Source organism: Mus musculus, chromosome Y, assembly GCF_000001635.26.
Source record: "Mus musculus strain C57BL/6J chromosome Y, GRCm38.p6 C57BL/6J".
NCBI classification, from domain to species: Eukaryota; Metazoa; Chordata; class Mammalia; order Rodentia; family Muridae; genus Mus; species Mus musculus.
This window is the reverse complement of record NC_000087.7, coordinates 37,965,524-37,972,310: the sequence shown is the minus strand read 5'-3', so window position 1 is coordinate 37,972,310 and position 6,787 is coordinate 37,965,524.

Here is a 6,787-nt window from a genome sequence, read left to right as displayed (position 1 = left end):
TCCTTCCTTCCCTCCTTCACTTCCTCTCTCTCTCTCTCTCTCTCTCTCTCTCTCTCTCTCTCTCTCTCTCTCTCTCTCTCTCTCTCTCTCTCTCTCTGTGTGTGTGTGGGTGTGTGGGTGGGTGTTGTGTCAAATAGATTGCTGTCAATTTTGCCTACATGTATTTTTTTAATGTGTGTGTGTGGAATGATTTTTCACGTTTAAAATTATTCTCACATTTCATAAATTTCAGTGCAATCTTTACTTTTATGGAGATAAGCTTCCAAATGGCTTTTTTTCTGGAACTCAAGAAATTGGAATGCTCCATAGTTTTATGACCTGAGTGAGAATTGTCAATAGATTCCCAGTGATGCTGTGGGGCCATACTTAAGATCTGTGTAGCAGCTAGAGGAGCCTCTGTGTTCTTTGAGCCCTGCATTTAGAGAATAACTACGAATTGTTTGTACAGTTGGCTCTAGCATAGAGACTCTTTTTTTAAATTGTTTTCTCTTTGTCACTAGATGCCATGCTTTGGAAAGTCCTTCCACATGGAAACTACTGACCATATTGAATGGTGGAGAAAGGAGATTCACAGTAAATTATAAATGAAGAAAACAAAAGTCACAGCCCTATAACTGATACTCCCACAGCTTAAGCTGTGTGGAAGCATGGAGAATGTTGGAGGACTTGCAAAATTTATTTTGGATCTCATTCCTCCTCATTGCTCACATAATTTAGTACTTAATATCCTCGTGATTTCATAGATATATTTTTCTAAATACTTCTTAATTAAGTTGTGTGAATGTGTGTAACTCTGTGAATGTCTCTGTGCATGTCTCTCTTTCTATGTATATTTTTCTCTGTCTCTGTGCCTACTTGTGTTTCTCTGTGTGAATGTTTATGTGCATGTCTCACTCTGTATGTCTAAGTTTCTCTGTCTTTCTGTCTCTGTCTGTCTATCTATGCCTCTCATCTTTTCTCATTTCTTCTCCTTGTTTACCTTCTTCTTCTATTGTTTCTCCTTCTTTGCCTTATCCTTCTCCTCCTTATTCTTTTCTCCTTCTGCTTCTCCTTTTCCTTCGCCTTCTCCTCCTACTCCTGTTTCTTCTTCTTCTTCTTCTTCTTCTTCTTCTTCTTCTTCTTCTTCTTCTTCTTCTTCTTCTTCTTCTTCTTCTTCTTCTTCTTCTTCTTCTTCTTCTTCTTCTTCTTCTTCTTCTTCTTCCTTATTCTTCTTCCTTATTCTTCTTCCTTATTCTTCTTCCTTCTTTGTTCTTGTTCTTGTTCTTCTTGTTCTTCTTGATATTGTCTTTGGTCTCCTTCTCCTCCTCATTCTTCTTCTTCTTCTTCTTCTTCTTCTTCTTCTTCTTCTTCTTCTTCTTCTTCTTCTTCTTCTTCTTCTTCTTCTTCTTCTATGCCTTTGACTTCTCCTTCTCTTCCTCCTTCTCTTATTCTCCTTCTCTCCTTCTCTCCTCCTTATTTAACCTTCTCCTTTTCTACTTCTCCAAGTCCTCCTCCTTCTTTTTGCTCTTCCTCTTCTTTTGTTCTTCTTCCTTCTCCTTCTCCTTGTCGTTCTGCTCCACCCATTCCTCTTCCTTTCCTTCTTCTCTCTTCCTCTCCATATTCTTCTCCTTCACTTTCTTTTTCTTCTTCTACATTTTTCTCTATCTCACCCTCCCTGACTCCCTCCTACCCTTACCCTACCCTCCCTGATGCATTCACAGACTCTCCTCCAGTACTAATGGTCATTTGAATTTTGTCTTGCCAAGCTATGAAAACAAGGATGGTCTCCTGAGGCATCCCCTGTTACTGGTCTTTTCCATATGTCTTTTCAATTGTCCTTTCACTGTTTTACAGATTTCTTCTAAGATCATTTTACCCCACCCCACCTCCATGCCTTGATTTCTTATGGTGGGAGTGTCCAGAGTTTCAAACTCACATCCTCTTTCCTGGTGTTCTGCCTGAGAAACCACAAAATCTAGGGGCTAGAGTTAAATTTGATCATTGAGCTTGGGGCATTGTGCTATGTACAAAATGCCTGGTCTCCAGTCATGCTGAAGTCCTTAAACCTGATGAAGCCTAATGGGTCGTAATTTTCACCTACATGGGAAGGAAGGCATTTACTCAGTGTTTCTGAAACCCTGGCTCCTGGTAAAGTTACCAAACCCACAAGCACTCCCGCCCAGCAGTGGCTAATGGCTAGCAGTCACATACAAAATGACCAAAGGTTCTGATCTTCGGGTTAGATAACTTCTAGTTACCTAGCAACAGCAAGATAACAAGCCCAATATATGAGAGGCTACTTAGCCCTACATCAGTCTCTCCCTCTCTCTCTCTCTCTCTCTCTCTCTCTCTCTCTCTCTCTCTCTCTCTCTCTCTCTCTCTCTCTCTAACTTTTACAATCCTTACTCTTTGTAAACTTTTACCTCTTTCTCTAAGTGTTCACTTTTCTTACTCTCTAACTTGCTTTCTGTCCTTCCTTCTATGTCTTTCCCCATCTCTCCTTTTGGCCATGGCATGTCTAACAATCTTTTTACCCTTTGTTTTTCTCACTGATGTCTAAAATAAAGCTCTAAAACATTAGACTGTCTATGTTTTTTTAAGGCCCAATATGGGATGCCAGAGACTAAGAATCTGGTACCATTGCCTTCCCCTAGTTCACCCCCATTCGTGTAGTGTCAGTGGATTTACACAACCAGATGCACAACCAGGGATGCATGGTAATTATCCTTCACTCCTCCCATGTCAGCCTTCACAGAGCACAGAACCTTCTGCTGGCCATATTCTCTCTCACTTCATAAACTTCCCCTAAACCCACAGTTTCACACTGGACACTTAACATTACTACGAATTATTAAAATGTAACTGCATTTAAATTTAAAAATCATCTCCTCATTTGTTTTGGTAACAATCCAATGCATAACAGATATTTGTTAGTAGTGCTTACCTGTTGACATTGATACCATGAACTTCTTATTACTTCTGGTGCTTGTGATTTTTTTTTTCCAAGCAAGATGAGGACTTGAACAATTTATGAAGTCATGTCTTTAGACTCACAGCACTTACATGATGTAGTTCTAGTTTCCCAGAGACTTCCAGTATCTGTGATGAGCCATAAACTTGGGACATCTGCAGCATGACCCAGAGTTTCATTGTGCTGAGCAGAGAGATCCCAAGATTTGATTGCTTTCTCTGTCCAAAGTATATATATGCGATTAAATTACAATTGCATAGTGGTTTTTATTACTCTGTGTTATTATCATTTAAAATCCTCTTATTTCTTGGCTGAGTTGCTAAATGATACCTTGTTCTGTGAACCAGCTGCCACTTTTGTTCTAAAGCGATTGGATGAATCTTTTCAGCTTTCCTAGTTCCATTTACTGAGAAAGGTAGCTTCCCTCTGAGGTTATGGTCTCAGAAGTTGTTGGATGTTTCAAACCCTTCCCTGGAATGTCTGGGACTCTGCAGAAAAGGAACGAAGACTTTTGAAACAAAAGCGAGAAACTACTTGGTGACTTCTTCTTGTCTTGTGAAAATTCTGAGATCCATTCTTGCAACTGGAAATTTTCAAACACATTAAAATTATTCTACAATGAGAAAATCAACTGCATTATAATTCTGATACTTACTGACAAATGAGTTATAAGGATGTTCTTTATTAAAAAAATCAATTAGTTCTTACACTCTTTATTTCGTTCTAGAACACATTTTCCCCCTTTTAACAGCTAAAAAAAATCTATTTTAATTCAATTTCATTTTTAAAAATCCATATTATTTTAAAAACTTTAGTGGTAATTGTAATAAGTATCTATAAAGTGTTGCAGATGGATCATGCCCCCTCTTTCTGAGGCTAATGGAAGGTTATTAAAAAAATTCTTTCTAATGAACATCTATTCTTGTTGTTGTTTTTGTTGTTGTTGTTATTGATGTTGTTAGAGGTTATTACTTGACTTCAGGAATGTTAAATGCTAATGAGGGTCTTATTGTTCTCCAGATGTCTTCTTTCACCCCCCCAATATATATATATATATATATATATATATATATATATATATATATATATATTTGTAAAAATGTGGTGAGTCCCTGAATGCACAATATAAAATGTTTCTGATTCAACTTGTGCACAATGCAATCTAGATTCTGTCTTTTTACATTGGTTTTCCTTTGCAGGGAAATGAAATACCAAAGCCTATCTGAAATTAAGGATTTTTCAAAAGTCTCATTTCCTTGGGAATTCTAAATAAAAGTTTATATTCATTATGGAGAATGTATTATGAGCTTGTCAAGGGCATTTTAATATGAATTTCTTTCCTGTTATTTTTATTTTTCCTTGGTGATTTGAAGTCGAAGCTGCTCAAATGAAAAAAAAAAGAGGTATCTAAAACTACTTCTCATTATCTCACTTTCTTTAAATTGAGATTTCTGATGTTGAGGAGGAATGAAGTGAGTGTGCAGATTTTGTCCACATAATTCCTAAAAGAAAGAGCAATAGTCATGTTCCACAAACACCTGTATTCGACACCCCAATTAAATTGCATGGGTACTGGCTGAATCTAAAGTCCCTGTAAATGAATGTGTTTGTGTGTGTGTGTGTGTGTGTGTGTGTGTGTGTGTGTGTGTGTGTGTGTGTGTGTGAATATTTCCATGTGTGTGTGTCTGTGACTCAGTATATCTAGGTGAATATGTACATGTGTGTGTTAGGATTTTATTGCTGTAAACAGACACACTTATCAATGCATGTTTTATTAGAAAACCATTTAATTGGGGCTGGCTTACAGGTTCAGAAGTTCAGTCCATTATCATCAAGGTAAGAATATGTCAGGATCCAGGCAGGCATGGTTCATTTGGAGCTGAGAGTTCTACATCTTCATCTGATAGTTGCTTGGAAATGAATAGCTTCCTGGCAGTAGGCAGAGGGCATTAAAGTCTGTTCCCACTCAACATCAAATGTGTTTTTGAGTGTTTATGTGAGTATTAGTATGGGTTCTATTGACATGAAGTGTCACCAGGATCATAGTAAATTTTGAACACTTTGTAACTTCTTTTCAGATGTTTACTCCATTATTTTCATGGCTGGAAACATGGTTGCCTTCAGACAGACACAGTGTTGGAGAAGGAGATGAGTTTTAGGTCTTGATATACAGGAAGCAGATGGAGACTGTGTCAAACTGGAGATTGCTTAAGGACAGCAGACATCCAAGCCTACCACCAAATTGTTACATTTCTTCCAACAAGATCACACCAACTCAACAAAGACACATCTCCATCATTGTCCCAACTACTCCACCAATGTCACACCTCCTGAAACTATTCCACACCTCCTAAGAGTGCCACACCTATTGGCACTATTTATATGGGCCCATTAACATTATTCTTAAAACTGTTCAATGGACCTTTCATTAAAGGTAACTTTAAAGAAAGAAATAAAGAATGTTTCAAAAAATAAACAGGAGTATGTATGTCTTGGTTACTGTTCTCTTGCTGTGAGAGACATCATGACCAAACCAACTTATAAGAGGAAACATTTAATTGTGGTCTTAGAGTTCCAGAGGGCAAGTCCAGGATATCATGGTAGACACCATGGCAACACAGAGGCAAAACATGTAGAGCAGTAGTTGAGAGCGAACAACTTATGATGGAGATGGCAGAGAGTAATGAAAGAGGGAGAGAGAGAGAGAGAGAGAGAGAGAGAGAGAGAGAGAGAGAGAGAGAGAGAGTTAGAGAGAGAGAGAGAGAGGAGAGAGAGAGAGAGAGAGAGAGAGAGAGAGAGAGAGTTAGAGAGAGAGAGAGAGGAGAGAGAGAGAGAGAGAGAGAGAGAGAGAGAGAGAGAGAGAGAGAGTTAGAGAGAGAGAGAGAGCCTGATGGGTTTTGATATTTCAAGGCTCTGTGACAAGTCTCCTTTAATAATAAAACAAATTCTAATTCATTCTAAACAGCCCATCACCTGGAAAACTAACACATTTGAACGTGTGATCATCTTTGGCACACATTTATTCAAAAGAATAAAGGAATGAAAAAGAAAATGAAATCAACTAATAAGTGGCCATGACACTTGGTAGTATAGTTTATATCATTACTTTTCATTTCTCACAGTTTAGGGTTATTTGCATAACATATTTCTGATCAGCCATCATTCTCAAACAATCCAAAGGCATCCTAACCCCACCCCACACCCACACACACATTTCTACTTGATTAACCATATTGGCATTACTTATTTTCATGGAAACATATCCCTTATTCCTGATTTAGTTCAAATCGTGAGAAATGTTGATGTATAATTAATTCCTATTCATAATGGGATAAAACAGAAGTCAACAGGATTGAATCCATTGTTCCTTGGAGCAGAAGATTTCCCATCGATTTAGTAAAATATTATAAATATGATTTTAAAAGAAGGCAACACCCTGAAAAAGTCTTATTTTCATATTTTCATTATTTACAGACCATTCTGTGGTATAAATAGGAATCTAGAGGAAGAAAGGTGTTTAAAGTCACTGACACACACACTTAACTGAGGTTTCCTTAGCACAGGAAGAAGATATATCAATCCTCTATATCTGGAGAGTTTCTCCAGGACCCTAGTGATATAAAAGTCTTCAGGTCTCTAGGTTAAAACAACATTGCTTTTGCCTATAATTTATGGAAAGTAACCTCTTTTATACAGTAATCATATTGATGTGTGTATGCATACAGAAATATACAGGTAAGTCCAGAGGATAGGGAAGGGTATACTGTTTTCTGCTACTTCACTCCCTAATTTTCCCCTTGTGACAGGGTTTCTTGCTGAGCTAGGAGTGAGGCTGAC